At 38.1% G+C, this 11713-nt stretch overlaps 1 protein-coding gene across 6 annotated transcripts in view; it reads right to left on the bottom strand.

Moving 5' to 3' along the window:
- Positions 1-8336: 8336 nt before the first annotated feature.
- The window catches only part of ptbp3 (polypyrimidine tract binding protein 3), a 53421-nt gene continuing 50044 nt past the window's right edge, over positions 8337-11713 (bottom strand). For all 6 annotated transcript variants that reach the window (XM_046860417.1, XM_046860416.1, XM_046860418.1 and 3 more), the window contains one exon: positions 8337-11713. This exon is cut by the window's right edge and continues 2428 nt beyond it. The gene's annotated coding sequence lies outside the window, so the exon portion shown is untranslated.

Below are 11713 nucleotides of genomic sequence, written 5' to 3'. Positions count from 1 at the left end.
CACAGATCACGGGCCAGATCACTGCACAGATCACAGCACAGATCACGGGCCAGATCACAGCACAGATCACTGCACAGATCACAGCACAGATCACGGGCCAGATCACTGCACAGATCACAGCACAGATCACGGGCCAGATCACTGCACAGATCACAGCACAGATCACGGGCCAGATCACTGCACAGATCACAGCACAGATCACGGGCCAGATCACAGCACAGATCACTGCACAGATCACAGCACAGATCACAGCACAGATCACGGGCCAGATCACTGCACAGATCACAGCACAGATCACTGCACAGATCACGGGCCAGATCACTGCGCTGTGGTGTGTGTTATTAAAGACGTGTCCAGAGCGATTCCAAGGAGTCGTGAAATCAAGAACCAGGAGAACCCTGGTGTGAGATCCATGTGCTGTAATTACTCTTATCTCCAGCCTGGTCAGTGGTTCTGTTACACTGCACTCACTGTTTAAACACACACACACACACACACACACACACACACACACACACACTTATCACAGGCGTGCAGATTGAAGCAGAGCTTCCAGGACACGGCTCTCGTTTCAGACACTGTTCTCCAGAATCCACACCGGAGTTCATTAGCGGTGGTGTATCACTGACACGGCGCTGTGACTTCAGCACCACTTCACTACATTCACCTTCCAGAGGAGGAACTCTGTGGAATGACCAGCAGGGGAAAAGAAAAACGACGGGGGCAAATACTTATGCACCAACAATATGGACTCAGAAAAATAACCGTGTTTCCATTTTTTATCTGTAAACTCTAATAATACAATACAGACATCAGTCACTGCTCTGAGAGAACCTCAGAGTAGAACAGTTCCATCTCAAAACCCTCAAAGAACCCTTTAATTGGAGAACGTGTTCAGTTCAAACTTCAAAAAAGAAACACGTTGCTACGGAAACCGCTTCTGTTCTAGGGTTCAAACTGGAACCAGCACAGGTTCTCCAGAGGGACAAACAGAACCTCTGTGAAGTAACTGTAGTATCGGTATCTAGAACCTTTAAGCCTTCTGCTTCTTAGTTCTGTTTATGGTTCTCTCTTTTATGCTCTGATGAAAGTCAACGTTTAAACAAATCATTAAAGATCCTCAAAGTACCGAAAGAGTTCCTCTAAAAAAAACCTTAAAGAACATTTATTATAATATTATAGTACTGGAACATTTGATGGCATTTGGGGTAATAATGTTATGATATAATTGGAGAATTAAATATAAACTATAAAACTCTAGTAACCTTCTTTGTTGAAAGTTCTCCATGGAACCATCCTTCAGAGGAACAAACAGAACCTTATCTGTAAGCATGTGTAGTAACTGCTCCTCATATTCAGTGTGGTGAGGATGGAGGATGATCTGCACATGATCAGATCCACAACACTCGGGGAGGTCATGTGACCTGCAGCTCGCTCTCACTGCTATGTGACTGATCAGGAATGTCAGGAATCTCAGCACCACCTGCTAATCTCCTCCTCCTGCAAGATCTTCCTTAAGAGATGGAGACTTTTTCAAACCAGAAAGATCTAAACTATTGTTCTTGCAATTAATAAAAGCAGATTAGATCAGATCTGCTCCAGATCAGACTGCATCATCTCATTTTTAGTAAAGTATAGCATTGTACTTTTTATCCGGTTATAGTTACATTTCATGGTTCGAGCTTCTATAATGTTAAAGAGAACAGAAACCATCACGTCTGGAACCGTGTTACTGACACTGGAGACTCACTGGAGTATCACAAGATAGATCATGTGCTGTACGCGTTCCCAGTGAACGAGCTGTCGCCATGGAAACAATAACATATAAAGCAATTTATATCAACCTGCACTATTGTAAAGATCTGCTGTTCTAGAAAACTAATCACCACCATCTGACCAATCAGAGAGCACGATTTTCACATCAGAGCTCCGAATCATTTTTCACCCAGCTGTGAAATCTCTTTTCATCTGCTGATTTATTTGAGCCTAAATGCAGAATGTGTGTGTGTTTGTGTGTGTGTGTGTGTGTGTGTGTGTGTGTGTGTGTGTGTGTGTGTGTGTGTGTGTGTGTGTGTCACTGGGACTGTAAAGATGTGTCTAATGAGACAGATGGTGAGACAAAGCAGGCTACAGACTGGAATATTATCTGGGTGTGACTTCATCAACACACTGACTGCACTGTAGTCTTCTGCTCACACTCACACACACACACACACACACACACACACACACACAGACATTCGAATGTGTAATCTTTGTAATTCCTGGCGATAAACACTGAGGAAGTTGACAAGTTGAGGGGCATATGTACAAGTGTGTGTGTGTGTGTGTGTGTGTGTGCGTGCGTGCGTGCGTGCGTGTGTGTGTGTGTGTGTGTGTGCGTGCGTGCGTGCGTGTGTGTGTGTGTGTAGCTCCCTTTGCGTTGTGTCATCTCAGATCATGTGTTTTTTGGGGACTGAATTTTTGTAACCCAAATCATTTTAGAACAGAATTTTATTCTAAATAAATATTAAATTAAATGTATATTTGAACCCATTCTAGAAATAATTTTAATCATTTAAAATGTACTTCATTTCATGGTTCATGGTTTATTAAATGTATTATGTTAATTTTAACTAAATTGTCTCTAAATCTATAAATATTGTATTAATAAATAGTTATAATATAATCCATTTTTACATTATAAAATTATTTCTTCTGACTTTTAGTAGAGAATTGTATTATAATAATATAAAATGTATTGTTGATAATTTTAAATATTATTTTAAGTCTTTTAAATAATAATTGATAATTAATAGATTTTATTAAAAAAATAATTCCATAAAAGTAATGTTAATGTATAATAAAATATTATATATAAAATGTGAAATTAGACTGTTTTTTGTTTTTTTTTACAAAAAATATAATTATTTTATAAAAAAAAAAAAAATTCTAATCCGAATCCAGCATGTGGAATTGTACGTATATATTTGTAAACAAATTCCTTGTAAGAGAAAACACACTTAGCAATAAAGCACTTTTGGATTCTGATATATTTCGTATCACACAGAGGAAAAATAATCTCATTTATATATTCAGATCTAATCTAATCTGATCTAATCTAATCTAATCTAATCTAATCTGATCTAATCTAATCCAAATCACTTACGTAATATTTTTTAAGATTTACAGGAACAGTGAAATGATATGAATAAATAAATACAATGATTTCTGTAGTAAAAGTTTGGGAGGAAATGGGGGAGGAAAGAGCTGTGAAGGTCATGTGATGGTCACTCGAGATCAGGAGCACAATGGAGTGTTTCAGGATGGAGTTCAGCACTGAAGAACCTCTGGGGGATTTACTGGAGAAGACATGAAGGAGCTGTGAATGTGTGCAGTGATGGAGGGATGAGAAGAGTTCTGCAATGGAACAGACGAGGGGAACCTACAGTGGGGGTTGAGGGAAATGGACAGATGGACAGGTGGACGAGGGGAACAGTTAGACAGACGAGAGGAACGAGAGGTGGACAGATGGACGAGGGGAACAGTCAGACAGACGAGAGGAACGAGAGATGGACAGATGGACGAGGGGAACAGTCAGACAGACGAGAGGAACGAGAGATGGACAGATGGACGAGGGGAACAGTCAGACAGACAAGAGGAACGAGAGGTGGACAGGTGAACAAACGAGTGAAGGAAAGGGAGTCCATTAGCAGCTGTTGGAGTCTCCTCTGTAGAGTCCTCTGGAGCAGATTGGGGTCTCTGAGGTCATAAATAATGTGGAATTGGAAGTGCTGATGCAGCATCTGATCTCCTGCCCATAACACAGCATCACTTTCTCCTTGAAACGACTCTTAAACCATCAGCCTGAAAGAAAAATAGATAAATAAATAAATAATACACATTGATGTGGTGAAGTTTTCTGGAAGGAGAACTGTGTGTTTGTGAAAGGTGTGTTGAAGGAGTCTGCATTGTCAGGTCTGCGTAACAGTGTACCAGAGGCACAGCTGGAACTTTTCCCACATCTTCAGGACTTATTTTATGTGATCCCAAACTGCTCCTGATTATTCACTTTTTCTGGAGACTTTGGTGTCAACTACATCTGCTCCTGATCCAAGAATGTGGCCTTTTTATCTTCTTGTGCGTATCCCCCCAGTTGCCAATACTTCTACTCAGACAGACCTTTGTCTCGCTCTCCTTCCCCCCTTAGATCCTGCTAATATTCATGATAGTGAGGGTGCAGCTTCCCATGCCGGCCAGTGTGGCCATAACTATGGTCCTACTGCTCATGTTGGTGACGTCAACAGCGGCAGCGACTATTCTGGTGGTGGACAGAAGCAGTCAAGACCCTTGTCCAGCTGCAAGGATACAGCTACAGAATTTTACACTTTTTAACGTCTTTGGGTCACAGTGACTTAAAGAGAGAGAAGAGTGAGACCGGAGAGGGAAGGAGTGTTTACAGCTGCTATAATGCTGTGAGGAAACGGAATCACTCGGGATTGCATTGTTATAAGAAAATTATCTTTTAAAATCATTTCCTAAAAAACCCGTCCCTCAATTATGCTTATCTGATTCTAAATTCTTTTTAACTCCTCCACTTCCTGTCTCCAGCTCCTGTCACGTCCCACTGATCTGTACAAATTTCTTCTCCGACTCAGTCCATCATGCCAACATCTGTCCTCCTAAAACCGTATGTTTTTATCCTGATTGTATTTTTAAAAGTTCAGAAACCCCAAAGACGCTCAGATCAGATACAACGATCACAAGAATGCACACATCACTAATAGGTGGCAGAGGTCAGTAGCAGATAGTGGGACCAGGAATGCCATTCTTTTCCAGTCTGCATGCCAATAAGAGCAGAGTGCAGTGTTTAATAATTAATACTATTATTAATAAGCCTAATTATTTATGAATGATCGATTTCTATTTGATAAATATGGCGTTTATAGACGCTTTGTTGAACGGCAGTAGGTTGCAGTCAATAAAAAGGTGTTAGTTATACAGAAAGCTGTTTATACCATCAGCATGAAATAGTTTTTATTGTATTTTAAGTTGATAATTAATAAATTATTAACAATATGGTGCTCGGTAAGTGTCTGCAGCTATGAATCAGCGCCCTCTAGCGGCCATCAATATACAATAGAATCAGTTATTACCACGTGACCAAAAAGCACCTTTTTATAGCAAACACACACACACACACACACACACACACACACAGAGTTTTTTATGCAAGATATGTGTAAAACCACAGGAAATGTACTTTAATGTAACAAAGGGCATTCCCAAATTTTGTGTGTGTGTGTGTGTGTGTGTGTGTGTGTGTGTGTGTGTGTTTATTGAGACACAGCTCTGTGTCAATCAACAAAGTCAGAATAATGAAACAATCCGCACAAATTGTTAAATTTACACCTAGAAGTAATTGAGCATCTCCAGTCCATCGAGCTGCATGTTTTTGAGAAGTTGAAGGAAATCGAGGCCCAGAGGAACTCAGGGATTTTAAATATCTTTTTTCTATAAATTATGTTGAAGGTACTATTGATTATGGGTGAACTTACAGCTACAAAGAACCTACACTCTTAGAGTTCATGTTCCTAACTTGGTCCTGGAGAACCCCCTGTCCTCCATACTTCCTGTTTTTAACTACATGTACACTACACTCTCTCAGATCTTCCAGCACTGCTCATCTGGTTCCACCATCCCTCATGGTATAACTAAAGACCTTCAACAAGAATCTGAGTTCTGGCACCAAGGTGATGGAATGAACCTCTTCTGGATGTCTCAAACAAAAGACACAAGTTTTCCTGAAGTTTTTTATCAGCTGATGTTTATTTTAGTCTTAGACATAGTGATCCAGCAGTATTCATTTATTGATTAACAAGATGTTCTACAGGACTTGGGATCCTCAAGAGTTCCTTGAACTCAGAACTTTAAAAATGCATCCAATGAACCATCTGAATGTTCTAGGTGGAACTATTTAGATTATCAGATGTACTGCTGAACGTTTTATTCCTAATTGCATTGGAGAGAAAATAAAAATCTCACTTTATATCAGTGTTTCAGGTTGATCTTTGTGCTCTGGTGAACTCCAGCTTTGTAACACGGTAATACCTTAGGAAATAATCTGATCAGTTACAGAAATCAGAGCAGAGCAGGATGAGGACCACACACTGACACTTGGATGGTCATGTAGTAGTTGATGCGTTTTGCCAGCAGAAGAGAACAGAGCACGAGCAGGAAGTGTTGTAGGGATTCTGTGGGAATTTGTGGAATTTTATTGTAATCAAGTGTCAAAACTACAAATATCTCAAAAATTTGAGAAATGTTTATTGTTCCACATTTTTTTAAGTTGTAAAGTTTGGTGTGAATAAATGAGTAAACTTTAGTAAACTAGTAGAATGTAAACTGATGAACGTATATGATTTTAAAAGTTTGTAAAAAGTGCAGAAATACCAGAACTGTACATTTATAAAATAGACATCAGGTACAGATGTGTTCGATTTAAAATGTGTACTATACAGATGTTAGATTTTTTTTTAATGTACTATACAGATGTTAGATTAAAAAAAATTACTATACAGATGTTAGATTAAAAATTGTACTATACTAAAATTGTGCCAGATCCTAAATGTAAAATCGATCATTTTTGTAAAGATTTTAATGTAAAATTAGTCATTAATCATAAAAACGCTTTAAAAACATTTCGAATCTCGCGGTTATGAAACTGCCAGTTGCGTGTATCAGCAAACAGATTCCCTCCAATCACGAGCCAGGTATAACTGACGTCAGCTGATACTGAACAAACCAATCAGAACTTCCCGTTGGAGGTGGCGCGCGTGCAGGCCGGTAGTAACGGCGCGTCCTGAGCTCATGACGATGTCGGAAGATCAAAAGAAATCCCGGTAAATAAATAATGTTTAATGAATATGTTCCTTTATGCAGAAGAGCAGGAACATGGAGGTGCAGAGGGACAGTTCAGATCTTCAGATGATCAGACAGTGGAGAAAACAGAAATAAGATCAAATAAAGCACTGAGGTGGAAATGTTACCTCATTACTAAATACACATTTGTTCTGTTTTATGTTTCAAATATTAAAAATACAGTAATAATAATAATAATAATAATAATAATAATAATAATAATTAGAGATTATGACCTGTGTTAATGATCCACATTCGATTAGTTCTGGCAGAAAAAACACTCGCCAGTAAAGTGAGCGTTCAGTGGCCTGCAGATTAAATTGTGATGATTAGATTAGATTAGATTAGATTAGATTAGATTAGAAGTGAATGTGTGTTAGAGCAGGAGGAACCTGTGCAGGTGGTAGTAAAGGTGTGGTGTGGAACAGAACCGAGGTTCACTCTAAAACCACTGACCACAGAGCAGAGCAGAAATGAGATGAGGGTCAGAAAAACAGATACAAACCCAGAATCTCCACATTAAAGAGTCAGAATTCATATAAAATCATCATCATGATTAATAATGACCATAAATCTGACCGGTTAATGGACAGAAGAAAGATGAGAGAGAGGGAGAGAGAGAGGGGGGGGTAGGGAGAGAGAGAGAGGAGAAGGAGAAAGACGGGGGGAGAAAGAGAGCGGGAGAAAGAGAAAGAGAGAGAAAAAAATGAAGAGATAAGAATAAGAGAGAGAGAGAGAGAGAGAGAGAGAGAGAGAGAGAGAAGAGAATGAGAGAGAAAAGAAAGAGATAAGAATAAGAGAGAGAGAGAGAGGTGGAGAAAGAGAAAATAAACAATAGAGAGAGAGAGAGAGAGAGAGAAAAGAAAGAGATAAGAATAGAGAGAGAGAGAGAGAGAGAGAGAGAGAGAGAGAAAAGAAAGAGATAAGAATAAGAGAGAGAGAGAGAAAATAAACAATAGAGAGAGAGAGAAGAGAGAGAGAGAGAGAGGTGGAGAAAGAGAAAATAAACAATAGAGAGAGAGAGAGAGAGAGAGAGAGAGAGAGAGAGAGAGAGAAAAGAAAGAGATAAGAATAGAGAGAGAGAGAGAGAAGAGAGAGAGAGAGAGAGAGAGAGAGAGAGAGAGAGAGAGAAGGATTGTCCTGGATTCATCTTCATGTCTGTAGGATCAGGAACATAAAAGGTTCCCAGAGGGAAAAGCAGGAAGAAACAGAGGACTGAGGGAAGTACAGGTGTCATGACATTTATTCGAGGCATGCTACAATTAAAGTTAATTAGGAAAAAAATCAGCAGAGACTCGGAGTAATAATAATAATAATAATAATAATAATAATAATAGCTGTAACTCTAGTTATGATTATGCATAATCGATAAGCAATTAAAAAAAAAAAACAATCCTACAAAAAAAATAAAAAAAATAAAATCCGAAACCACCATGCACAGCAAAAACTTAGAAAATATGTTTCTTTAATAGTTTAATCTTCTATTTTCATTTTTATTACATCAAACCCAAACCGTCCTCCTCTCATCTCTCCATCATTTCCACACAAACGGCACATAAACGACTTGTACAAATAAAAAGCGGGTCCTGCTGCCATATCAAAATACAGAAGACAAAAAACATGTTGAATTTTCATAAATATATAAAAAACCAGTTCATATCAACTGATGTGTTGAATCTTGTTCCCAGAAACCTTTAGATTGTTGTTGATTTTTCTTCTTTTTTTTCGGCCAGGTTTAAACAGAAAAAAAGAAAAAGGGAGCACATATTTACAAGCACTTGTTTGTTTTGGTAGTGGAACATTCATATGAATGTTTATAGGCGTTTATAAACACGGGCTTTTCAAGGCGAGCTGAAGGTCATGAGGTCGGACGCAGGCACTTCCTGTATGTGCGTCGTGCCTGAGTTGAGCTTTTTCTTTTTTTTGCTTTTTTATATCCCTCCCTTTTAATGCAAATCACCTTATTATAATTTCAGTACGATAAAAATGTAGCCCAGATCATGTGAAGACCAAAAAGAGGGAAAAAAAAAGATAACTGAAATTTGGAGGGAAAAAAATCGATGTTTTGCAAAAACAACTAAACAATTCGTGCTACTGAAATGAGTCTCATTATTTATTTGTTAATTGATATTCGGCTAACGAGGCCCCGCCTACTCCAGGTGATAATTAATTAACAAATATTTATTCCACCCAAAAAAAAAAAAAAAAAAAAGCTGAGGTTTTGTAATAAAAGCACAAAAACCCGTAACTTTAATTATTTATTTAAAAAAATCCTCATGGCATTTCAGAGTCCAATTCGAGTCAGATTCCTTTGGTAATAATAAAGCTTTTAGAATTAAAATTAGTGTAAGGATGAGATGAAAATTAATTCATTTATGCTTCTTTGTTTGTAAAATCTCAACTGTATTAAGAGTAAATTTGATGACGAAATGACGCCTAGAGGTCAAATGAATGACATTAAATCATCTGTGCATGAGGGGGGGTGGGGGGTGAGGGGGGTGAGGGGGGTGATTAGATATTGTGATGCTCTGTTATGTTCTATGGCTTCACCTTCTGTTTGAGGGAAAATAGAGTTAAAAAAAACATGGTTCTGATTTCTGATGCACATCCAGGAAGTTACACGCAGCTGTGGATTGATGAATGAAAGGCACATAAACTTTGGTCCTGCGTTATTTGTGTTAAATTTCCATATAAAACCTTTTTTTTTTTTAAATAAAACTGTAGGCGGAGTTTAACAGAAACGCGTCTGACGTCACGGTGGGAACGATGCTGCCTGAGTCGAAAGACAGGACTGAAAATGATGTCGGAATAAAATAATTAAAAAAAAAGACGTAACAGTGACGGAGAGAAAAAACGTCATCAGAATCAGAGTGAACTGCTTTTTTAGTGCCGCATGAAAAATCTGGCTTTTTCTCCTGTTTGTAATGAAAAGCTTTTACAGGTACAGCATTCAGCATCATGCTGCTCATACCACCACCAACACACACACACACACACACACACACACACACACACCGAGCCGCCTTTATCAATTTCACATCCTTACGAATAAGAGGGGAAAAATTATATAAAGAAAAAAATCACTACAGAGCACAAAACAGGCCACGCCCACTAAAAATCAATCTGATAATAAGATACAGTAAATAAATTGAACACACACACACACACACACACACACACACACACACACAGCTCAGATCTCAGATCGTTCGGCTCAGAACTCCGATCAGTTATGTTTTTTGTACAGGAAGTGACACGTGCTGCGTGTCTACAGGAAACTCCACCCTAATAAACACTTTTAAAGTCAATATTCAGCTCAACGCAAAAGTTTGCGCACCCTTACGGATGTAACGTAACGAGATGTACATAATTACAGTCGTAAACAGTGTCGAGTTCATAAGTAACGTACGAGTTACGCACTGGCGGGAAGGGGCGGGGCTTATCCTAATCAGGGGCGTGTCTAAAAGAGTTTGACCTCAACCCTGGTATTGAATTTGAATTATTTCAGCCAAATGAATCCACACCTGATGTGAATTAAACACAGGATTATTACACGCCTTAATTTCGAGTTCGGACCCGGAGCTCAGAAACCTGCTGAAGGAACACCAGGAACACCACTGAGACATTCCACAGAGCTCTCACACCATCCTTTACCAAGAGGTCAAAAGAAGTAGGAGATATTTATATATTAAGAGACTAGTGAAGATCTGGTCAAAAGTTTGTGCCCCCTGACGCTGCTCTAAACCCAAAAGTCAGAAGTGTTTTCCACCTAAATTTTTGCCACATGGCTGAATTTTGTTAGGTATAAAGTGTCTTTTTTTTTTAGAATGTTAAAGTTAAAAATATTAAATAAAAAATGGAGATCTGCAAACTTTTGTACTGTTAAAAGTCAGAACACACTTCAATGCAGATGTACAGACTCTCGATTTTACAGCATTTCATCAGGCAGAGACGACGAGCTGAGACACACACACACACACACACACACACACACACACACACACACACACGGAGACCCACAGCATAACACCAAGCATTGTTTTTACACATCAAATCGTTCGTTCTCGTTTCTCCAGTGTGCCTTTGGAGCACCAAACGTTAAATTATGATTAAAAAAAAAAAAAAAAAAAAAACACAATACTGAAGTCTCCACAAAAATACACATCTAACAAAACAAAACAAAACAAAAAAAACAAAAAAAAACAGATCAACCCTCTTACCAATCACACAAAATAGTACTTAAGATATTTTAGGTAATATTTTCTAAAACCTATTTGATTATAAACACATTATAAGGCACATAATAAGAAAATTAAGTAAATACACAGTAAATATGATTTTTTTTCACCATGATGTCATGAACGATTATAGTGGTACAAAAACCCGGTGAGTGTTTTTTTTGTTGTTGTTTTCTGTTGTTTCATTTTGTTTCTCTCCATAAAAAAGAACAAATTACCAAAAATAAGTAACTTCTTTTTTTTCTCCAAAAAATCTCAACAATCGTTAAAGATAAATAGACCTGAATAGTTTTGCTTTATGTAAGACTGTAAACTTCAAAGAAAAAAAAAATCATTTTCTTTTCAGAAGTGTCGGAGCGAAAAGGGTAGAATCGATCGCTTCAGGGGGAAAAATAAAAATAAAAAAGACAAGACACTGTCCCCTGCCCTGCATTTCGTTTTCAATGCTAATTTAATGCTAAATTAATGTTTCCTTTTTGGATAATATTTTTCTTTTTCTTTTTTTGTTGAACATGAAAAGAATTTGTTCAGGAAAGGGAACAGCGCCATCTAGAGGCCCTCCAGGGAATTCTTAA

The sequence above is a fragment of the Silurus meridionalis genome, chromosome 11, assembly GCF_014805685.1.
Source record: "Silurus meridionalis isolate SWU-2019-XX chromosome 11, ASM1480568v1, whole genome shotgun sequence".
NCBI classification, from domain to species: domain Eukaryota; kingdom Metazoa; phylum Chordata; class Actinopteri; order Siluriformes; family Siluridae; genus Silurus; species Silurus meridionalis.
The sequence above is the reverse complement of the archived record's forward strand: the minus strand, read 5'-3'. Positions and strand labels throughout refer to the sequence as shown.